Here is a 25,178-nt window from a genome sequence, read left to right as displayed (position 1 = left end):
TCCAATTATTGAGTATTTGAGATGTTTCCAATATCTCCCTGTGGTTAACATGACTTCAGTGAATGTACTTGTGCATACATCTTTGTATTCATGTCTAATGATATTTAGGACAAGTTCCAAAAGTAAGTATTGTAGAGCCTTAGTTCCTAAGCATGCTCTCTGATGAAAGGGTTCCAGGACCTACAATATAAGAAAACAGTGACTATTACCCACCATCTTGAAGAATTCCAATATTTAGTAGTATACTAAGGTCTTAGAAACCAAACTTATTTGATTATAGAATCCTTTCTTAAAATAAAACCTGTCTTTGGGCTGTTGAGAGTTGGAGAAGTTGTGCATGTGTGGGAAGGGGGCATATGGGAAATCTTTCTAGTTTCCACTCAACTTTGCTGAGTCCAAAACTTCTCTAAAAAATAAAGTCTATGTTATAAAAAGCAAAAGGAAAATTTTAAAGGGGAATATATTTAAGTGCCATTGTATACACTTACATTTCAAATTAAATTTAGACTTGCACACATACACATAATACACACCTGATAACATCCCACTTAACACTTTGGAAAATACTGGCTTATGGTATATTCTAAAAAAGGGAATTGGTGGATCAAAGAGTAAATATACTGAAAGTCTACCAACTGCATTTTTACCAACAGTATAGAAGAGTGCCACTTTCACTGTAGTTTTGTCATTTGATAGTAACTGTTTTTGTTTTACATAAATCTGATATGAGAAAAGTATATGGTATTTTAATTTTCATTTACTTGATTGCTAGTGAGATAAATGTCTTTTTATACTTTCATTTGTCCATTATTTTTCTTTTATGACCATCTCATTTATGCCCCATTTCAAATTTTTCTTAGGCTTTTTAATGGATTTTTTTGATTGCAAAGAATCAAGAATCATATTATGAATATTAACACTGTAAATCACATGTTACAATTATGTTTTCCCTCATTTTCCTCTTTTTATGTTTTGTTTTATTTTATGTATTTTAATTTTGCCATGTAAGCTTGGCATTTTATGAGGTTAAATCATTCTGTCATCTTCATGGATTGTGAATTTGGTGTCTGTATGTGCATTGGCTTTTTCTAAAAAACTTTATTATGGATAGTTTCAAACATAGAAGATTTGGGAGAATCTAGTCTATAGATATAAAAGCCTAAGTGACCAGCCGACTAGCTGACCAGCCAGTAGCTATAATGCATAATGACCACCAGGGGACAGATGCTCAACGCACAGGCATGGAAACATGGGACAGACTGATGAATCTCAGAGAGGAGGGGTGAGGGGAGAGGGTGGGAAGAGATTAACCAAAGATCTTATATGCATACTAGAGGGGTCCTTCGGCCTGGTCTGCGGGGATCGGGCCAAAACCAGTTCTCCAACATCCCCCGAAGGGTCCCAGATTGCGATAGGGCACAGGCCAGGTCATGGAACCTCACCAGTGCACAAATCCATGCACCGGGCATTAGTAGTATAATAAACCCCATGTATTTTAATCTGGCCTCAATAATTAACAACTCATGGCTAATATTTTTCTTTTAAAACTCTTGAGGTATGTTGAAGCAAATGCAGACATTAAGTTATTTCATCTATTAATATTTCAGTATGAGAGTTACTCTAAAGATCGTTTCACCTAACCTGTATTTTACATCTGCCATAGTTTTTCTTGCTGAAATCATTGACTTCCACTACAACATACTTATAATGTTATACCAAACATCAACATTAGCTAAGATTAGTGTTTCATAATTTAAAATTTTTAAATAGCCTCCATAAGAATTTAATATACTGACTACTTGTGACCAAAAAAAAAAAATGTGTTACTAATTTTTCATGCTTTAAATGTACATACATCTATGACCCATACTTTTTTGTTGCCAAAGTTATATTAATAAAAAGCCTCAGTTTCCATTTTTACTGAAGATAAGCCTTTTTAGAAGCTATAACTCTTTTTACACCACAATATAGATATTATTTTTCTGTCCTCAGAAGGTACTGTCCTAAATTGCAAATTGTTTTACTACATTAATGGGGAATTTTTCAAGACTTTTGAATAAAACTTGACATATGCCTCTCCAGAAACGTAGCAGATTTTTTTTTTTTTGAATCCTTGGTTTAGATGGAATACAAAATTTTATATGTTTTTCTTTCTTGTCTAAAGTTTTACATTTGTCTTCTTTTTCCCCAATTGACCCCGCCCCAGCCCTTCCTACCCCAGGCAAGCCCCCAGTGTCCATGTCCATTGGTTATGCTAATATGCATGCATACAAGTCCTTTGGTTGCTCTCTAACCCCCCCTCCTCCCCTACCATTTGTCTCTAGATCGATCTATTCTTGTTCATCAAATTATGTTGATCAGTATATCCCACATATTGAGTGAGATCATGTGATATTTATCTTTGACTGGCTTATTTCGCTTAGCATAATGTTCTCCAGTTCCATCCATGTTGTTGCAGATGTTAAAAGTTCCTTCTTTTTTTATAGCAGCATATTTACATGTTTTATGTGATTAATATCTTTTTATTTTTTATTTTTTTATTTTTTTAATTAAATCTTTATTGTTCAGATTATTACATTTGTACCTCTTTTTTTTCCCCCCCATAACTCCCCTCCTCCCAGTTCCCGCCCCACCCTCCGCCCTCACTCCCCACCCACTGTCCTCATCCATAGGTGCACGATTTTTGTCCAGTCTCTTCCTGCATCTCCCATACCCCTTTCCCCCCCAAGAATAGTCAGTCCATTCCCTTTCTATGTCCCTGATTCTATTATAATCAACAGTTCATTCTGTTCATCAGATTATTTATTCACTTGATTCTTAGATTCACTTGTTGATAGATGCATATTTGTTGTTCATAATGTGTATCTTTACCTTTTTCTTCCTCTTCCTCTTCTTAAAGGATACCTTTCAGCATTTCATATAATCCTGGTTTGGTGGTGATGAACTCCTTTAGCTTTTCCTTATCTGTGAAGCTCTTTATCTGACCTTCAATTCTGAATGATAGCTTTGCTGGATAAAGTAATCTTGGTTGTAGGTTCTTGGAATTCATCACTTTGAATATTTCTTGCCACTCCCTTCTGGCCTGCAAAGTTTCTGTTGAGAAATCAGCTGACAGTCGTATGGGTATTCCCTTGTAGGTAACTGAGTTTCTTTCTCTTGCTGTTTTTAAGATTCTTTCTTTATCTTTTGCTCTTGGCATTTTAATTATGATGTGTCTTGGTGTGGTCCTCTTTGGATTCCTTTTGTTTGGGGTTCTCCACGCTTCTTGGACATGTAAGCCCATTTCTTTCACCAGGTGGGGGAAGTTTTCTGTCATTATTTCTTCAAATAGGTTTTCAATATCTTGCTCTCTCTCATCTTCTGGCACCCCTATAATTCTGATGTTGGTACGCTTGAAGCTGTCCCAGAGGCTCCTTACACTATCCTCGCATTTTTGGATTCTTTTTTCATTTTGCTTTTCCGGTTGGGTGTTTTTTGCTTCCTCGCATTTCAAATCATTGACTTGATTCTTGCGCTCCTCTGGTCTGCTGTCGGGCGTCTGTATAATATTCGTTATTTCAGTCCGTGTATGCTTAATTTCTAGTTGGTTCCCCAATATAAGATCGAGGGTCTTATTAGTTTTCGTGTAGATCTCATTAAGTTTATCGGCAGCTTCTAAACAGTTCTTGAGAGACCTTAAAAGTGTGGTTCTGAACTCTATATCTTCCTTTGACAATTTTGTCCTGTTTCTTTGTCTCCGCATTTTGTTATGCTTCCTTGGTGCACCCCCTAGTGGTCTTTGTGCGCAGTCTTATAGTTAAATCTTGATTGTTGTAGCTAATTCCAGGGAGGGTTTGACCTCCAGGCCAAGTGGCTATGAGAATCAGCTGTGTCAGCAGTGAGAGAACTTCTGTCCTCTAGGGAGGTGCTAATCTAGCCTTTGCCTGAGGCTATCCGGCAAATGCCTCTGTGCAGGGCTTGGGCGGGGCGGGTCGCACAGGATCAACAGGGTGGGCCGGAGAGAGCAGTTATGGCGGCTCTCAGTCCTGTCCCCAGGGGCTCTGCCTCTCTGAGTCCCAGCACCCGCTGCAAAGCTGGGAGAGAAAGCTGCACTCACTCTGACCGAAGCCAGACAGTCCCACTTCTCCCGTTTGAGTCTGGGTCCCTAAAGACTCGCCCGGATCTGGAGCTCAGAGTCTGGGACTCCCTCCCGATTGAAAACAACAACCGCGCACTCCACACCTCAGAATTTGACTTCAGCACTGCGCCTCCTCTGAGTGTCCGTGTGTGTTTCTCTTTCCTCCTAGTTGTAGGACTTCCACTCAGCCAGCGTTCCTGTGGTTCTGGGTGATGTCCCTTCCGTTTTTTGGTTTCAGTTTTGAAGTAGTTGTTCAAAGCAGCAAACTCCAGCGTTAACCTATGCCGCCATCTTGGTTCTCTCCTATGTGATTAATATCTAATTACTTTTTAAGGTATCAGTTAAAAAAAAAAGTAATTTTTTTTTTTTTTTTTTTTTTTTAGAGAGAGAGACAGAGGGAAAGAGAGGGCTAGAGAAATAGACTCATCAGTGTTGAGAGAGAATCATAGATCAGCTGCCTCCCACATGCCCCACACTGGGGATTGAGCCCATAACCCAGGCATGTTCCCTGCCCGGGAATCGAACCATGACCTCCTAGTTCATAGGTCAGTGCTCACCCATTGAGCTACATCAGACGGGCAAGAAAGCAATACTTTCTTAAGGTCTTCTGTGGCATTTGATAGTGAATATAATAGTTCATAGGAAATTAGGAAGATATCCCATGATTACTACTGCCAGAAAGAGTACAGAACATAATCAGATATGGTTCTTATATAAAGAAGGATACAAAAGCAAAGTTAGTCTCAACTAGAAATAGAATTGTCAATGTATATGAAAAGCAGAGGAGGAAAATAAGTATGAGCCTTAGTCACAGCTAAGTAAAATCACGTAAGATTTAATAGTTAATGCCAAAACCGGTTTGGCTCAGTGGATAGAGCGTCGGCCTGCGGACTGAGAGGTCTCAGGTTCGATTCCGGTCAAGGGCATGTACCTTGGTTGCGGGCACATCCCCAGTGGGAGATGTGCAGAAGGCAGCTGATCGATGTTCCTCTCTCATCGATGTTTCTAACTCTCTATCTCTCTCCTTTCCTCTCTGTAAAAACTCAATAAAATATATATATAAAAAAATTAATAACATGGAAAATGTCTTTTAAAAAAAAGATTTAATAGTTAATAGAGATCTTTGTGTTAGTATTGTCAGATCATATTATTTTATGAATGAGAAAACAAAAGAACAGAGTTTAACTCACGTTTGTCCAAAGTCATGCAAATGGTTTTTATTTACAGTTTTCTCAGAAGACATTTAAAAGGTTCTAAAAAGTTATCATTATTAACAACAATAAGTAACAATTATTGAGTGCCTACTCTAAACCAGAGAATCTACTTAATATTTTCTATCATTTGTCTCATTTAATCCTCACATACACTTTGCGGTAAGAACTATTATTATCCCTTTTATAGAGGTAAGGCAACTGACGCTAATCCAGGGAGTCTGAGACATATAGCCTTCCCTCAGAAAGACGTTGTATTTCACTATCACTCAAGCAGACAGAATTATGGGAAGAAAGAGAAAGGATTGCAATGTTCAATTCTAGAAATAAGCCAAGAGTGGGAACCTTAGGCAGAATAGATGGCAAGAAATAATATTTTGACACCCTAAGTAAAAATTAAAAAAAGAGTGAAAGGTCTAGTTAAAGAAATTTGTGGTGTGATTTAACTCTGGCTTATTCTCTGATTTTCAGGAACCATTGCATCCCTCAATTCATTTTTGCATTTAAAAAATTTATTTTGGATTTTTGAATAAACGATGTCTTATGACAACTGTATTACAAAATTCTGAATTTACCAAACTCTTCTCCATTATCACTGCTTTTCATATCCCCTTGAAGGACTTTATATATCCAGTTGTATGTATTATGCAATGCAGTCCCTAAGTATTTTTGTTATTAAAATATCTTTTTAATAAATTAGTGAAGAAAGCAGCATTCCAAACAGATTGCCTGTTGCTCTAGGTTTTCATGCTTACTTTAGTGGATCTCTATAGGTGCAAGAATGAGACAAAAAAATAAATCAGGAAAGAAGAAATGATTTTCAAAAACGAGTATGCAAGTTTAGTTCTAAATAGCAATAGCAATCACAGTTTTAGCTTGAGGCTTTTCTGAGGGATTGTGAATAATGATTAGGGGGGATTATAGGCCTGAGGCAAAGCCTTGGGACATTGACGCACATAGCCAGCCATACAGCCTCCAAACACTGGTCTTTAGGTTGGCGAGTATCGTTTGAAATACCAGAGGGAATCAAACCAGAAGCTGTCACTTTATACCAAGGACCATCTCAGGAGTCTGAAGTTTAAATGGTAACATAAATGTTTACCAAAACAAAAACCCTTGGTAGGTTTTTCAGGTCCTTTGGTTTTATTTTATTTTTACTGCTTTGGGTATGTATATTTATTTGCCTGTAGACGGAATTATGTATAAAAAATTGTAACACCAAGAAAGTAATATCACTGTTGAAAATTGTGTTCAGCTGTGTCTCTACATCTATTCAGGGGAAATAGGTAAGATTTTTGTTTTAAAAAAGATAACAGCCTTAGCTGATTTGGCTCAGTGAATAGAGAGCATCAGCCTGCAGACTGAAGGGTCCCACGTTCCATACTGGTCAAGGGCACATGCCCAGGTTGCGGGCTCGATCCCCAGTAGAGGGCATGCAGGAGGCAGCCGATCAATGATTCTCTCTCATCATTGATGTTTCTATCTCTCCCTCTCCCTTCCTCTCTGAAATCAATAAAAATAGAAAATAATAATAAAAAAGATAATGAATGCCACATCTCATTTTTATGAGATTTTCATGGAAATTTATGTTTGAGAGAATTCTGATTTACTGTTCTTTGCTGAAAATATTCTTCTAGCCTGATATCATCATGTAAAATTTTGAACTGGTTAGTGTGGATATTTTGAAAGTCCTAAAGTCTTTAATTCATGGATAATTATGTATTTTCAGATACCAAAATCTCAGTTTCCTTCTATCTTTATAGCTATTTTCTCTCTTTCCTAAAAATATGTAACTTAAGTTAAAATGACCCTACCCTTTTAAAACATATTTCCATAATAGATAGTAAAAGGGAAAGAATTAACAAACCAAACATTCACTTACCTCACCCAATGTATAGAATAATAATGATGATAATAATAATAAAAATAATAGTAATCATCTAATAACATGAATGAGAATAAATAAACCTTTAAATAGTGTTTACTTTATACTAGGTACAGTTCTAACTCATAACTCCATTATTATCCCCATTTTTAAAATGAGGAAACTGAATCAATAAGAAATTAAATAATAAGTAGGAAATCCAGCATCAGAAAACTGAACAAGGACTTGAGAGCACAGTAGAAAATTCTCAGCCCTTCAGCGTCTCACATCAATCACTTCATACAAGTCTTCATGCTGGGGAGATAGTGGCAAACAAGGTAGACATGGTTCCTGATTTCATTAAATACAAAATCACACAATAACTTATTTCATTTCCATATTACAAGGTGATGGAAGAACATATACAGGGACTTCTTGTATTCTGAATCAGGCTGAGATCTGAGGGATGAGTGGGATCCACAGGGCCAAGTGGAATTGGGAAGGAGAACAGGCAGGGACAACATTATGACTTTTGTGGGCTCTAGACTCTTTTGCCTTCATGTCTCCTGCCTCCAGAAAATAAATTAAAATTATATTTTGCAATTATATTGGTATGAAGACAAATATGTTAGCATTATACATTAAAACATTTCATGGGACTAAAAGGTTTTTTTGTATTATTTTATAAGAAATTAAAACAGCCCTAACTGGTTTAGCTCAGTAAATAGAGCATCAGCCTGCGGACTGAAAGGTCCCAGGTTCGATTCTGGTCAAGGGCACATGCCCAGCTTGCAGCTCGATCTCCAGTGGGGGGGGGGGGGGGTGCAGGAGGCAGCTGATCAATGATTCTCTCTCATCCTTGATGATGTTTCTCTCTCTCTCTCTCTCGCTCTCTCTCTGAAATCAATAAAAATATATTTAAAAAAGAAATTAAAACATTTCATGGAACCTTAAAATATTACAAGCCCTAGGCATTTGTGCCTGCTGTGCCTAATGATAAAGCAGCCCAGGGCGGGGCTGGGGGCAGTGGCGGGCCAGGAACATTCCATATGGAAGGGCGAGCACAGACAGAAGGTTTCAGAGGCTAGAGAAACCTGAAAGGAGACTAGTGTGGGCAAAGCAGAGCGTTCAGGAGCGGGAAGCATGAGGTGAGGCTGGTAAGGCAGGCAGGGCTCTGTAGGCTGTGTTTAGGTTTTTTGTATTCTAAGAGCAATGGAAAGTCTCCATAGGGTATGTGTGTGTTTAGATCAAATTAATAATACACATGGTTAAAATCAATAGTTCTTTGGTCCAGCTTTTCCCACTTAAGCCTCACCTCTTTCCATTTTCTTCCTGATATTTATCTTCATTTTTCCAGGTAAAAGTAATCTACCTCCTCATCCTATTTTTTATTTATCATTTTAAAGCATCATGTATTAACATACACATTCACACACACGCAGGTGGCCATGCCTTATACACTCACTCACCCTACCCCCCTTCACCTTTTCTCTATCATTATTCATTTAGTTTTATCTCTATTTTTGGTTTCTCTATTGTAACTGTGGGTAATAAACTAGTACCTTTATTTTTTGCCCTATTAACTATTAATGCTGCTTTGGGGATTGTTCCCTGTGTCAGATGAGAGCATTAGTACACACATCTACTTCATGGTTCTGTTCTTGGTTCTTTCATTTTTATATTTCTAAAATTGGTTTCATTTATTTTATAACTACAATTAAGCATTTATATTACTGTGTCAAAGGGGCCTTTGCACCTGCTGTTCCCTCAGTTTGGAAATTCATTCACCCAGATTACCACATTGCTTGGTCCTTCCCTTCCTTAAATTCTTGACCCAAGTGGCAGCTGTTCAGTGGAGCCATTCCTGGTCATCTTATTGGAAATATCCATTCTACTTCCTGGCATTCTTGCTCTGCTTTCCTTGTTATTTTTTTCTACATAGTATTTATTGTTAATATAGATGACGTATTTTCATTTCACCTAATTTCTGAAATTATTGTCACTTTCTACATTCTTGGCTATAGCTTCAAGAAGACAATGATTATTATCTGTTTTAACTAAGTTATTACTTTCTCCCTCACTATTATATTCTCAGTAGCTAAATCAGTGCCAGACACAGAATCATTTGAATTAATGGTTAATTATATTTCCAAATGTTCTTCTTTGGTTATATGTCTTTATTTATGCAATTTTTTGTTTTCTTTAAATTTGGAATTGCCTTTTGTCTTTTTGTATTATTTTTATTTTTTCTAATTTTTAAAATTGCTTTATTTTTTAAATATTTTATTTTTTAGTTACAGTTGGCATACAATAGTATATCGTTTCAGATGAACAACCCAGTGATCAGACATTTATATAACTTACAAAGTGATCACCCCAATAAATCTACTATCCATCTGACACCATACATGGTTATTACATTATTATTAACTATATTCCCTATGCTGCGCATTACATCCCCATGACTATTCTATAACTACCAATTTGTACTTTTTAATTCCTTTACCCTTTTTGTTCATCCCCCCCAACCTTCTTCCCATCTGACAATTCTCAAAATGTTCTCTATATCTATGAGTCTGGATCTGTTTTGCTTGTTCATTTACTTTGTTTCTTAGATTTCACATGTAAGTGAAATCATAATGTTTTTTGTCTTTTTCTGTCTAATTTATTTCACCCAGCACAATACCTCTAAGTCCATCCATATTGTTGCAGATGGCAGGATTTTATTCTTTATTTTTTTATGGCTGAGTCATATTTCATTGTATATATCCCACTTCTTTATTTATTCATTTGTTGGTGGACACTTATGTTGCTTCCCTCTCTTGGCTATTTTAAATAATGCTGCAGTGAACTCATGGATGCATATATTTTTTCAATCTAGTGGTTTGGGTTTCTTTGGCTTAACATCCAGATGTGGAATTGCTGGGTCCTTCTTTATCTCTTGTAATATCCTTTTTTTTTTAAAGACTATTTTGTCTGGTATAAGTATTGCTATGCCAGCTGTTTTGTTTTTGTTTCCAATGTCATAAAATACTTTTTACATTCCTTAGTTTCAGCCTGTGTCTTTTGATTTGAAGTGAATCTTTTGCAGGCAGCAAGCTTTTTTTAAAAAAAATTAAAATTCTGTGTTGTTTAAGGGTATTGTTTTGTTTTTCATTCAGCTACCCTATGTATTTTAATTGGAACATTTAATCCATTTGCTTTAAAGCAATTATTAATAGATATATATTTACTGCCATTTTATTATTTTTATTTTTAGTCTTTTTATTTTCTTCTTCTTAAATAAGATTCTTTAACATTCTTGCAATACTAGTTTGATGGTAATGAACTCCTTTGGCTTTTTCTTGTCTGGAAAGCTCTTTATCTGTCCTTCCATTCTAAATTATAGCTCTCCTGGGGAGAGTAATCTTGGTTGTAGGTCCTTGCTTTTTAACACTTTTTTTTAAATTTCTTTTTTTTGTTGTTTAAAGTATTACATATGTCTCCTTTCCACCCCCCCTCCCCCGCCCCCCATCGACCCTTCCCTGGCCACTCCCACCCCTAAGGACAAGCCCCCACTGCCACAGTGTCTGTGACCATTGGTTATGCTAATATTCATGCATACAATTCCTTTAGTTGATCTCTTACATCCCACACACACACCCTCCCTTACCTTTCCCCTGAAGTTTGACAGCCTGTTCGGTGCTTCTCTGTCTCTGGATCTATTTTTGGTTATCAGTCTATGTTGTTCATCATATTCCACAAATGAGTGAGATCAGGTGATATTTATCTTTCCCCAACTGACTTATTTTGCTTAGCATAATGCTATCCAGGTCCATCCATGCTGTTACAAATGGTAAAAGTTTATTCTTTTTTATAGCAGCATAGTATTCCATTGTGTAGATGTACTAAAGGTTTTTAATCCATTCATCTGTTGATGGGCACTTAGGCTGTTTACAAATCTTAGCTATTGTATATTGTGTTGCTATGAACATAGGGGTGCATATGTCCTTTCCGATTGATGTTTCTGATTTCTTGGGATATATTCTTAGAAGTGGAATCACTGGGTCGAATGGGAGTTCCATTTTTAACTTTTTGAGGAAACTCCATACTGTTTTCCACAGTGGCTGCACCAGTCTGCATCACTTTTAATATTGCTTGGCAATCCCTTCTGGCCTACAAAGTTTCTGTTGAGAAATCAGCTGACAGTCTTATGGGAGCTCCCTTGTAGGTAACTAACTGCTTTTTCTTACTGCTTTCAAGATTTTCTCTTTGTCTTTAACCTTTTGCATTTTAATTATGATATATCTTGGTGTGGCCTCTTTGGGTTCAGTTTTGGACTCTGTACTTCCTGGACCTGTATGTATGTCTGTTTCCTTCACCAGGTTAGGGGAGTTTTATGTCATATTTTCAAATAGGATTCAATTTCTTGCGCTCTCTCTTCCCTTCTAGAGTCCCCAGATGTAAATGTTGGTACGCTTGATGTATACTCTTCTTATGTTTTGGATTCTTTCTTTCCTTTTGCTATTCTGATTGAGTATTTTCTGGGATCTTATCTTTCAAATTGCTGATCTTATCCTCTGCTTTCTCTAATCTACTGTTGATTCCCTCTAATGTACTCTTCTTTCAGACACTGTATTCTTTGTTTCTGATTGGTTCTTTTTTGTTTTCTATCTGCATTTTTATATTTTCTTTCTCTTTGTACAGCCTACTTTAGTGACACATATCCTTAGCAACTTCCTAAGAGGTGATGATAACTTTCACATGTTTGAAATGTTCTTTATTTTATTTTTCACTAGAGGTGTATCCAGGACTTAACTTCAGAACATATAAGCCCAGGAGTAGGACCTGATTGGGGAGGAGGGGTGTTGGAGGGAGAAGAGGAGGGGTGGGGTTGGAGTGGGGATGAATGCATCATCAGTATTGACAAGGGAGAAAAATGCATTAAAAGATGCCATGTTTTTGTTTTGTTTTTAATATATTTTTATTGATTTCAGAGAGGAAGAGAGAGAGAGAGAGAGAGAGAGAGAGAGAGAGAGAGAGAGAGAGATAGAGCTAGAAATATCAGTGATAAGAGGGAATCATTAATTGGCTGCCTCCTGCACATTGAACCAAGCCCATAACCCAGGCATGTGCCCTAGAACAGAATTGAACCTGGGACCCTTCAGTCCGCAGGCCAACACTCTATCCACTGAGCCAAACTGGCCAGGGCAAAAGATGGCATGTTTTGATGTTTGAGATGTCAAAAGTTCCGTCTTTTATATAGCAGTGTAGTTTTCCATGTCTAAAAACTCACATTTTGTACCACTTCTACTTACTTTTTTTAAAAATATGAATCATTGTGTTAAAACTTGTAGAAAAGGCCTTTAAAGAATATGCTGAGGAGAAGCAATTGTTGCCAATCTGTGTGTCATCTAAATTCTACTTTATCTCTGAATTTGGAAGGTGATGTTCCACAGACTTCTAAAATTCATTTGCATCAGCCTCAGTTCTTTGTAGCTCATCTGCTCTTTTCTTCTGACCACTTTTGTAGCCTACTCTTGTTTTTCTTGGCATTTTTTCACTTCCTAATGATGTAGGTGTAGGCTTTTTCCTATTCATGTATTTAGTGAACACTTTCATCTGAGGAGTTTCATCTCTAAAATATTACCCTGTATTATATCTTTATCAATTCTTCTCCTTTTCTTTTCCTTCTTACTCTTTCCTCTTTAGCTTCTATTATTCTATGAAGGACCACATGAGTTGAATAGCTAATGTCATATCTTTTCAGTAATACTTTCTGTTCTTTTTTAAAATCTGTTCTTAGGCAATGCTTTCAATTTCTAAACAAAACCAAAAAAAAATAAAAAAGATTCATAGGAGGCTTGAAATAGAAAATTATGTTTTTGTTTTCTAAGAATCTTTCACACTCTGGAGTTTTAGTTTGTTTGTCATTTATTTGTTTTGCTTGTTTGTTTTAAGCTGAAAAGGGCAGTGATTAAGAACAATAATTTTTGGAATCAGACTGGGTTTGAAACTCTCTCTCACATTTAGTAACTCTGTGACCTTGAGCAATTTTACATTGTGGGTCTCTGACCTAATATGAAATGTGATAATAGTACATTGGATTCAGAGGTCAGAGGATTCAATGAGTTGATAAACATAAAACACTGACAATAATATCTGGAATGTAGTAAACCTCATATTTATTTGCTATAATCATCTACACTAATAAAAGAGAAAGATGCAAATTAACCATCATTCCGTCACTCCGCCACTCCACTACACCCACAAGCCACGCCCACCAGCCAAGCAGGAGTGAGTATGCAGATTAACTCAACTATGATGGTGTCGGCCACGGAGCTGGAGCGAGCAGGAGGCTTGGGTTGCCCCCGGTGGTGGAGGAAGCCAAGCTTCCTGCCTGTCCTGGCCTATCCTGGGCTCTGCTCAAGGCTACAAAGTTTCAATTATAGAAGATAAAGAAATTCTAGATACCTGCTTCCAGCCGGCTGTGGCCTCTGCTCAAGTAGGGGCTGAGAGCCTGGCAACCCAGGCTTCCAGCCGGACCAGGGCTCCGCTCAAGGCTACAAAGTTTCAATTATGGAAGATAAATAAATCCCAGGAAAAAAAAAAAAGTAAAAAGAAGAGGCTGAGAGCTTGGGTCGCCAAGGGGTGTGGCCAGCCTGAAAACAGCCCTCAGCCCCTCATCCAGGCTGGCCAGGCACGCCAGCGGGAGCCCCATCCTGAAGGGGGTGTGACCAGCTGCAAACAGCCATCAGCCCCTCACTCAGGCTGGCCAGGCACCCAAGCGGGACCCCCACCCTGATCCGGGACACCCTTCAGGGCAAACCAGCCGGCCCCCACCCGTGCACCCGGCCTCTATCCTATATAGTAAAAGGGTAATATGCAAACTGACCCTAACAGCAGAAAGACTGGGAATGACTGGTCACTATGACACACACTGACCACCAGGGGGCAGATGCTCAATGCAGGAGCTGCCCTCTGGTGGTCTCCCACATGGGGAGCTCTGCACAGCCACAAGCCAGACTGACGGCTGCCAGTACAGTGGTAGTGGTGGGAGCCTCTCCTGCCTCTTCAGCAGCGCTAAGGATGTCTGACTGCAGCTTAGGTCTGCTCCCCGCTGGCAAGTGGACATCCCCTGAGGGCTGCAGGGCTGCCAGAGGGATGTCTGATTGCCACCTTAGACCCAATCCGCTGAGGCGCAGGCCTAAGCCAGCAGGTGGTCATCCCCCAAGGGGTCCCCGACTGTGAGAGGGCACAGGCCGGGCTGAGGGACACCCCCCACACACGAGTGCACAAAGTTTTGTGCACCGGGCCTCTTGTCCTATATAATGAAAGGGTAATATGCAAATTGACCCTAACAGCAGAATGACTGGGAATGACTGGTCACTATGACATAACCTGACCACCAGGGGGCAGACACTCAATGCAGGAGCTGCCCTCTGGTGGTCAATACGCTCCCATAGCGGGAGCTCTGCTCAGCCACAAACCAGGCTGATGGCTGCCAGCACAGTGGTGGTAGCGGGAGCCTCTCCCACCTCCTCAGCAGCACTAAGGATGTCCGACTGCAGCTTAGGCCTGCTCCCCGCTGGCAAGTGGACATCCCCCGAGGGCTGTCGGGTTGCCAGACGGATGTCTGACTGCCAGTTTAGGCCCGATCCCCCAGGGAGCGGGCCTAAGCCAGCAGGTGGACATCCCCCAAGGGGTCCCAGACTGTGAGAGGGCACAGGCTAGGCTGAGGAACACCCCCGAGTGCACAAATTTTTGTTCACCAGGCCTCTAGTTACTATTATAGTCATTATTATTTTGTATATATGACATCTACTGACTGTTCCTGAGAAAAATAGTTAGAGGTTTTTGTTTTTGTTTTTAAAAAAGACAACTATTTCTCTGATTTGGTAGATTTTTTAAAAATTTTTATTGCATTTATTTAGTTACATTGGTTAATAAAATTATATAGTTTTCAGGTGTACAATTTTATAATTATGCTCTGTATTGTGCGTTCACCATCCAAAGTCAAGTCTCTTTCTGTCACAATTTACCCTCCACTCCCCTTTTCCTTCTGGTAACCACCATATTGTTGTCTATGGCTATGAGGTCTTTTGTTTCTTTGTTTCTTTGTTGCTTAATCCCTTCACCTTTTACACTCAGCTCTCCTCTAATAGCGGTCAGTCTGTTTTCCGTACATATGAGTCCGTTTCTACCTTGTTTGTTTGTTTGTTTGTTTGTTTGTTTTTTCCATTTGATTCCAAGTATAGGTGAAATCATATGATATTTACTTGTCTTTCTTTGACTGGCTTTTTTCATTAGCATAATACTTTCCAGATCCATCCATGCTGTCACAAAAAAATAAGATTTCCTTCTTTTTTATGGCCAAGTAGTATTCCATTGTGTAAATGTACCACAACATTTTTATCCACTTACCTACTACTAATGGGCATTTGATTTAATTTCCAAATTTTTACTAGTAAATACGTTGCAATGAACATGGGGGTGTATATATTCTTTCTAATTAGTATTTCAGTGGGTTGTCCTTTAATTTATTTTATTATTCTTTTGCTGTACAAAAGCTTTTTAGTTTGATGTAGTTCCATTTGTTCATTTGTTTTTCTTTTCTTTCCTTTGCTTGAGGAGTCAAAAAATATTGGTATGAGAAATGTTCGAGATTTTTACTGCCTATGTTTTCTTCTAGGATTTTTAACGGTTCAAGTCTTACATTTAAGTCTTTAATACATTTTGAGTTTATTCTTGTGTATGGTGTGAGAAAATGGTCTAATTTAAATTTTTGCATGTATCTGTACAATTTTCTCAATACCATTTATTGAATAGACTATCTTTACCCCATTATGTGTTCATGCCTCCTTTGTCAAATATTAATTAACTTTGAAGGTATGGATTTATTTCTTGGCTTTCTATTTTGTTCCCTTAATCTATATGTCTGTTTTTATGCCAGTACCATGCTGTTCTTATTACTATGGCCTTGTAGTATAATTTGATATCAGGTAGCATGATTCCTTCAGATTTGTTCTTCTTTCTCTAGATTTTTGTTGCTATTTGGGGTCTTTTGTGGTTTATAAATTTTTGGAATACTTGTTCTAATTCTATGAGACATATATTGGTATCTTGATTAGAATTACATTGAATCTATAGAATATTTTGGATAGTATGGATATTTTAATTGTGTTAATTTTTCCTATCTATGAACATGTTATATGCTTCCATTTATTTGTATCTTCAATTTCCTCAGTGTCTTACAATTTTTTGAGTACAGGTCTTTTGCATCCTTGGTTAAGTTTACTCCAAGATATTTTTAATACAATTATAAATGGGATTGCTTTCTTAGTTTCCCCTTCCGGTAGCTCATTATCCTATGTAATAAAAGCCTAATATGCTAAGTGTCCAGTCGTCCGTTCAACCAATCAAAGAGTAATATGCTAATGATATGCTAAAGCCACTCAACCATTCGCTATGATGTGCACAGACCACCAGGGGGCAGACAGTTGACTGGTCAACCAGTCGCTATGACATGCACTGACCACCAGGGGACAGACGCTCAATGAAGGAGCTGCCCCTTGGTGGTCAGAATGCTCCCACAGGGGGAGCGCCGCTCAGCCAGATGCCAGGCTCACAGCTGGCAAGCACAGCGGCTGTGGCAGGAGCCTCACCTGCCTCCAAGGCAGGGCTAAGTATATCCGACTGCCGGCTTAGGCCCACTCCGAAAGCTGTCAGTTGGACATCCCCGGAGGGCTCCCGGATTGCAAGAGGCTGCAGGCAGAGCTGAAAGACCCCACCCCGAGTGCACAAATTTCGTGCATCAGGCCTCTAGTTGGTGTATAAAATGCAGCTGATTTCTGGATATTTATTTTGTATCCTGCTACTTTACTGAATTCATTTGTCAGTTATAGTAGTTTTGGAATGGAATCTTTAGGATCATGTCATCTACAAATAATAACAGTTTTATTTCTTCTTCTTATTCTCTAATTGCAGTGGCCAGGACTTCCAGTACTATGTTGAATAAAAGTTGTGAAAGTAGACATCCTGTCTTGTTCCAGATCTTAATTGGAACACTTTTAGTTTTTGCCCTTTGAGTATGATGTTAGCTCTGGGTTTATCAAATATGGCCTTTATCATATTGCAGTATGTTTCCTCTAATCTCACTTTGCTGAGAGATTTTATCATAAATGGGTGCTGGATTTTATCAGCTGCTTTTTCTGCATCTGTTGGTAAGATCATATGATTTTTATGCTTCGTTTTGTTTATGTGGTGTATTATGTTTATTGCTTTACCAATATTGTACCGATCTTGCATCCCTGGAATAAAACCTACTTGATCAAGTTGCATGATTTTTTAAAATGGTTTGCTGGATTTGGTTTGCTAATATTTTGTTGGAGATTTGTATTCATCAGTTATTAGTCTATAATTTTTCAATTTGTAGTGTCCTTATCTGGTTTTAGAATTAGGATAATGCTGGCCTTATAAAATGAGCTTGGGAATCTTCCCTCCCCTTGAATTTTTGGAATATTTGAGATTAGGTGTTAGATCTTCTTTGAATGTTTAATAAAATTTACCTGTGTAGCCATCTGTTCCAGGAGGTTTATTGGGGGGAGTATTATTATTATTTCTAGAGGCTTGGTGCACAAAATTCATGCACGGAGAGGGGAGGTTCCCTCAGCCCAGCCTGCACCCACTCCAATCAGGGACCCCCTCAGGGGATGTCCGACTGCCGGTTTAGGCCCAATCCCACAATCTGGGACCGCTGGCTCCTAACCACTCACCTGCCTAATTGCCCCTAACCCAGCCGTGGGCAGACTACGGCCTGCGGGCCGGATCCGGCCTGTTTGAAATGAATAAAACTAAAAAAATAAAGACCATACCCTTTTATGTAATGATGTTTACTTTGAATTTATATTAGTTCACACAAACACTTCATCCATGCTTTTGTTCTGGCCCTCCGGTCCAGTTTAAGAACCCATTGTGGCCCTCGAGTCAAAAAGTTTGCCCACCCCTGCCCTAACCCCTCTTCCTGCCTGCCCGATTGCTCTTAATTGCCTCTGCCTGCCTGCCTGATCACCCCTAACCTCTCTGCCTATCTGCCAGTCTGATCTCGATCCCAACTGCCCTCTTCTGCCAGCCAATTTGGTTCTGATTGGTCAGTTTCTATGCCAGTCAGCATCAATAGCTCTGCCTCCTAGGCAGCCATTGGCTCCTCACAGTTGACCCAGATTTGGTTCTGATTGGTCAATTTCTATGCCAGTCAGCATCAAAAGCTCTGCCTCCTAGCCCTGATTGGTTTGGCTCTCAGTGGATAGAGCGTCGGCCTGTGGACTGAAAGGTCCCAGGTTCGATTCCAGCCAAGGGCATGTACCTTGGTTGCGGGCACATCCCCAGTGGGAGGTGTGCAAGGGGCAGCTGACCGATGTTTCTCTGTCATCGATGTTTCTAACTCTCTATCCCTCTCTCTTCCTCTCTGTAAAAAATCAAAATATATTTTTAAAATTTAAAAAAAATAAAAGCTCTGCCTCCTAGGCAGCCATTGGCTCCTTACATTCACCCAGATTTGGTTCTGATTGGTCAGTTTCTATGCCAGTTAGTGTCAAAAGCTCTGCCTCCTAGGCAGCCATTGGCTACTTACAGTTGACGCAAATTTGGTTCTGATTGGTCAGTTTCTATACCAGTCAGCATCTCTGGGCCTATCAACCGGGCCTGATCAGAAAGGTGGGGCTGATCAGCAGCCCTGGTGGAGGCCTGGAGAGAAATGGAGGCATGGCTGTTGGCCAGGCCAGGAGAAAAAAAGGGGCAAGTTCTGATCAATGGTTACCACAGAGGCTATGGATCAGACTCTGCCTCTCTCTGCAGGCCTCTCTCCGGGACTGATCCTCAGCCCACTAGGCAGTCAGTGCTGGGTCAGGGTGCCCTCAATGGGCAACCCAGCACTGACTTCCGGTCTGGTCGAGCCTTCAGTCATAATTGTCATTACAACCCTGGCTCTTTATCATATAGATTATTATGATTACTAGAGGCTCAGTGCACGAATTCATGCACCTTGAAAGGAATAGTGGGCTGTGAGGATGCGGAAGGCACAGGGGCAGGTCTTGGCCCATTCTCTGTGCCCCCACCCGGCCCCTCCTGCCGTGGCCCCTGGGCCCCTGACAGCAGCCCTGCTCCCACCGCCGCTGCTCCCACATGCTGACGGTGCTGGCCCCACTCGCACCCACTGACGATGCAGAGTGAATGGGGCCGGCGCCAGCAGCTGGTTCAAGCTGGGCCAGTGCCATTAGTGGGTTCGAGCAGTGACTGCTACCCCGATCACCCCTCAGGAACAGGGAGAGGTGGAGAAGCCCTCAGGGGTGAACAGGGCCAGCAGCCACTGCTCACACCCGCTGATGGCATCGAGTGATCAGAACTGGCACCGAGTAATTGGGACCAGCGCCGGGCACTGTTAGCGGGTGCAAGTGGTGGCGCTGGCTGTGGGTGCAAGCGGGGCAGACACTGGCAGTGGGTGCAAGCAGGGCCAGCACCGGCAGCAAGTGTGAGTGCTGGGTAGGATCACGGCGCGCGGGAGCAAAGAACTTTCAGTAAACACCAGAGGCTCGTCCTGATGACAGTGATCACGCACCCCCTTGGTCTGGCACCACCACTCACCTGCTCTACCATCCCACCATGGCCAACTTCCTCACATGCCCCCTGGTGGTCATCGTACATCATAGCGACCGGTTGTTCAGTTGTTCCACCATTTGGTCTATTTGTATATTAGCCTTTTATTATATAAGATTACTGCTTCGATTTTATTCATTGTAATCTGTCTATTCAGATCCTCTGGTTCTTCCTGATTCAGTTTTGGAAATCAGTTGTATGTTTCTAGGAACTTATCCATTTCATCCCAATAGCCCAATTTTTTTTTCATATGGTTATCTGTAATATTTTCTTATAACCCCTTATACTTCTGTGGAGTAAGTTGCCACTTCTCCGCTTTCATTTCTGATTTTATTGAAGGGAGGGCTCAGCACCAATAGGGTGGTTGAGGGAACAATGGCCCTCATCCTAGAGTCACACAACTGAAAATCTGTTCAAAATTCTGCCAGGAGGCCAACCTCAACAGGATGGGGCTGCCTGGACTTAGGGGGGTAAGGCTAGTGGATCTACTGTGAGGGAGAGAGAGGCTCTGGTCAGGTTTGGGGGAAGGTTGGAGAAGTGGTCCCTGCCCCAAAGCCACACAACTCAGCCTATCCCAGATTTTGCCCAGACCTAGGCAGGGCAGAGCCACCTGGAGTAAAGAAGGTGGGGCCACCTTGAGCCCAGAGGGTGCGGCTAAAGGCTGTCCTGTCAGAGGGAGGCTCAAGGCAGGTTCACAGGAAAGTGGGAGGAATGGCCCTCACCCCAAAGCCACACCACTCAGCCACTTACACCCCCTGAGTTTGCCCAGACCTCTGCATCCTGGCCCAGGCAGCTGACTTTTCAGCAAGGTGTGACCTGCAGAGGTTGGTGTGACAGGGAATCTAGAGGGTGGGGCTGTTGCGTTCTCCCATGCTGATGCCATCAGGAGGGGCATGCTCCTCCCAAGAAAGATAGCGTCTGGGGTTCAGGAGAGTGACTCAGCACAGGGATCCCAGTGGCTCTCCTTTCAACTTTTTCCCCAGAGCCATCTCTTAAACGACTCAAGTTCACTCTACCCTCCCTCTGCCAGAAGCCAAGGTGAGTGGCTGTGAACATGGTTTTGTGTGTTCACCCTTGAGGAGGGAACGTGTGTCTCTGTCTCCCCCTGGCAGATAGAATCCCCACTGATTTTCACAGCCAGATATTATGTGGCTGCCTTTTTCTAGCCCTGGTGCTCTGGACCAGAGAGCCTGGCATGGGGTTGAGTCCTCAAGCTCCTCAGGAAAAACCTTTGCAGCTGAGATATCCTCTGGAATCTCAGCCACCACAGGTGGGAGCAGAGCCAGCCCTTTTCCAGTTGCCGCCCTTCCTATCAGTCTTGATGTGGCTTCTTCTGTAAATCTTTGGTTATAAGACTTCTCTTCTGCTAGTCTTTAGGTAATTATTCAGATTGATTTTTTTATATTTTGTTGTAATGCCAGTTTCGTCATGGGAGGAGGTGAGTGTAACATTCACCTAGTCCACTGCCATTTTGGATTTCCTAGAATTCTTTTAAAGGTCATTTTTTCCCGTAAATTGCTCATTGCTTCCAGTTCAGCTTCTTTTTTCTTTTTGTTTATTTTTATTTCTCTTTTTTATGCAGGATGCTTTCTGTAAATACCTGACAATCCTTGGTTACAGGTTCATATTTAACAGTGAGAAAATAAATAGCTAATTGGGAACTTTGCATACAAACGCAGCTTTTCCTGATTTTTGGTGTTAAGGGTGATTAACTAGGGGAGAATCTCTTAAGTGCCAGACATGGAAGCTATTCTTTGCTCTAGGATTGATTCCCTCCAAGAGGAACCCTTTGATTGTTGTTTTAGGAATGCCTTGCTTCACTAGATGTGGATACCAAGGGTTCCTTATGCAATTAATATCTCCATTTTCAGCCCCACCTCACACTCCTATTCTCACTGCTACTCTTTCATCAGGCATCCATGAGCCTCTGAACCTCTCTGTGTTTTTTTTCTTCGCTGAGTACCATCTTGGCTCTTACCACTCCATGTCTGCTATAGGCCAAGATCTCCTGTGCTCCACTGCAATAGTCTTTTTCTGTTTTCCAGTTCACTTTCATTTTTTTGAAAACTCTTCTCTATTGATGACCTATCTTTCATCTGTGGTGGTGTTATTTTTTTTTTTCATTTTTGTACTATCTTTTTAGTAGTTCTTAAGTGAAGTAAAAATGTGTATGGTCTACCTACCATCTTTAACTAGAAGTCATTGAAAATTTGTAAGCAGAAAATTGACCATGTCAAGTGTCATTTAACAAAGGTCACCCTAGTTAGAGTTTTAATTATAGCAACATGAACTAGCAGACTATGTTCTACTAGATGTAATTATATGATACTTATACCACTTCGCACAAAATATAATTCAATAAAACAATTCATTAAAATAATGATACAAATAGTACATTCTTAGACATAAGTGGACCAGCACTTAATGAAATACAATAATCTAGAAATTTGTTAAATATTTTTCTCCTACTAAATGCAAAATATACTTATTATATCATTTCAATATATTATAACATAGTATATTAATAAGTTATATTTTTATAATACTCTCCAAGTCAAAACCAAAATGTCTTTCTTCAGAAATGATATAAACTCTATCTACTTTACCAGTGCCTTCCATCTAGTTCTTAATACCAACACATCTCTTATCATTGAATATAAAAGTTATTTTGCATAGAATAGCAATAAATTAACCTTAAACCAGACTTCAACTTCTAGAAGTTTATGATCTCTTATTTGTAGTTGGTTGACCAAAGTGAGTATAAAATTACTTTCTTGGGGGTGGCAATGATGATTAAAATGAGGTAAAATATATAATGTTAATTTTTCTCCAATTTTCCTTTATATACCCATTTTTAAACAACCTTGAGAATATCTCCATAATTATAGTAATTCTGTAATCCAAATCTCCTAACCTGTATCTATGTGAAAATTTTAGTGCTTTAAAAGGGACTGCTGCTAACTAATATAATTTTACACGTAAAAAGCATGTTTCCTTGCTTTCTTGCAGGCTTAAGCAGCTCCTTTATGTACTTGATTAAAAGATATTTGTAAGATGTAGTGCTGTTAAAGAAATATACATTGATTATAGTCAGGTTTTTATAATAGGAATAATCTATCCAAGTTCTCTCTCTATAAATCCTAGTCATTTAAATATGTTTTTCAGTGTTTCCCATCTGAATTGTTATGCTGACGTATGTGTGATTTCCCTTTTGTGTTATTGAACAGATTAAAAAAAATGCACTTAGACAAGTTGCTTTCATTTCTATCTCCCTTATAAAGAACTAAACATATAAAAAACTATAAGTAGTAGCAGAGTTTTATTATAGGTTGTTAGGGTCTCTCTTTTTACTAAGAAACATATTTCCTTCCTGCCCTTCACATAATAACTTGGCAAAAGGAAAAGGAGAAATTTTAAAAACTTAATATTTAGTAGATTTCAAGGAAAGGAATAAAAAATTACAGTAACGATGCTTCCAGGTTCCAAATATCTGCAACTGTATGATTATAGCTAAAAGAAATTACAAAACCGCTGTGCATTTTTGTGATTAAAATATATTGCCAACCCTCTATGTCTTTTTTATGTAAATAAAATATTGTGATTTCAGATATCATTGTTATCATACCTACTTGCCTTCATTGTAAGTAGAAGCTATAGTTTCTGATTACTGCTAACTACTGCAAGATTTTTTCCTCCATTGCATATGCTTCTTGATTAATAACACATTTATTTTCAATTTTTATCTGTTTCTGTATGCATGCGCGCACGCGCACACACACACACACACACACACACACATGGTGCAAACCCATTCACCACATAAATACATTCACCACATAAACAAATCTGAGGGAGTAATAAAAGCAAAATAGATTTTATTAAGTAAATAACACTTCTCAAAGGTTTTATTCTGTTTACATAATAGCTGAGAAGTTAATTTTTAGGGCACTATCTTCTATTTTATGCAGGAATTGTTATTTTAAATACCATGATATGCTAGGGTGTTTCTTTTTTTTTTCATAATTTGAATGCTATTATGATTTCTTGGTGGCTCTACAGAAATTTTGCTGCTTGTTTTTTTTTTTCCTATTCACAGTATTCAAAGTGGTCCATGTGACCTAGATATTAAAAATCGAGGTAGAATGTGCTGCATTGCTGATATTTACTGTGAAACCTCAGAAACATTCTGGATACACCTGCTAAAATCACACTGTTTAATATCACTAGTATTTTAAAAGGTCTCTGATAGTCTGTACAATCATTTGTAAATTGGCATTAAAATGTTTTAAATATTCAAAAACTGTTCAAATATAAAACAATGCTTTTATAGTCCAGTTAAGAATACACACATAATCATTTTCAGTTTTCAGTTTTAGGTGATGCTTGATAAGACTGTGGATTCCCCCCCCCCCCCCCAGTATTTACCTTATCTACTAATTTTGAAATCTAACCACAATAAGCTGCAATTAGTCTGTTGCCATTTCCTAATTTTGGGTGAAGTCTTTTAAATTATTAAAAAATAGAATAGTATCTAGAATCTACAGTATAAAATTATGTTCATCAAGAGCATCTGCTAGATTAGTGTAGCGCATCTCTTCCAAAAAGTCAGCTTGTATATTCGGGAAGCCATATTCTCCTATCTATAAAGCTATCTCACCCTTTAATGCTTCCGTGTGAAAAATGAAACCTTGAAGGGAAAGCACTGAATGAGTTAAAACATCTGCACAGGCGACTGACTTCAAAGTAGAGAATCATATATTACTGAAAAAATCTGTTTGTTTTCTCTTATTACAAAAATATTATGAAATAAAAGAAACAATATGTGTCGCAATTCTCAGCTAAGAAAATTAAAGCACAGATGTGCTAAAGATCAACTCTACATTTTTGTTTGTTCTCTCGGTGATAGAAAGATTAGCTTGCCAAACTAATTTATGGATTTCTTTATATAGCCAGGGAGAACTGCAAATGGCTGGGTCAGATGAGCAGAATCGAAATTGAGAAGTCTAAGGCCATCTGCTAGAAAGCCAGTGCCTAGAATCAAAGCCTCTGAGTAGTCCAGGGGAAAAGAAATCTGTAAACCCGACGTTTCCCAAACTTGATTGACCTCGAACACTATTTTGCATCACATCAAATACCATCCTGTGGAGCTGTGTTCTCCAGGACACTTGTGCCAGAAACTGTTTCTTTACTGTTTCAAAGTCATTTTTTTAAGGTAGGATATATACTAAAGGAATGAATGAATTTTTCCAATATTTACTAATATATCTTTGCAACTTTGCACAGAATCCAGTCTTTCATATTAGAAGGGTTCACATTATTTATATAGTCAGGCAAATAGGAAATCATCCTAGCT

The 25,178-nt window shown here is 39.3% G+C and overlaps 1 protein-coding gene across 4 annotated transcripts in view; it reads left to right on the top strand.

Moving 5' to 3' along the window:
• MBD5 (methyl-CpG binding domain protein 5) overlaps positions 1-25,178 on the top strand; it is a 157,524-nt gene that overhangs the window by 662 nt on the left and 131,684 nt on the right. The window lies entirely within an intron of this gene.

The sequence above is a fragment of the Myotis daubentonii genome, chromosome 7 (genome assembly GCF_963259705.1).
Source record: "Myotis daubentonii chromosome 7, mMyoDau2.1, whole genome shotgun sequence".
Classification (NCBI taxonomy): domain Eukaryota; kingdom Metazoa; phylum Chordata; class Mammalia; order Chiroptera; family Vespertilionidae; genus Myotis; species Myotis daubentonii.
This window is presented reverse-complemented; position numbering and strand designations above follow the sequence as displayed.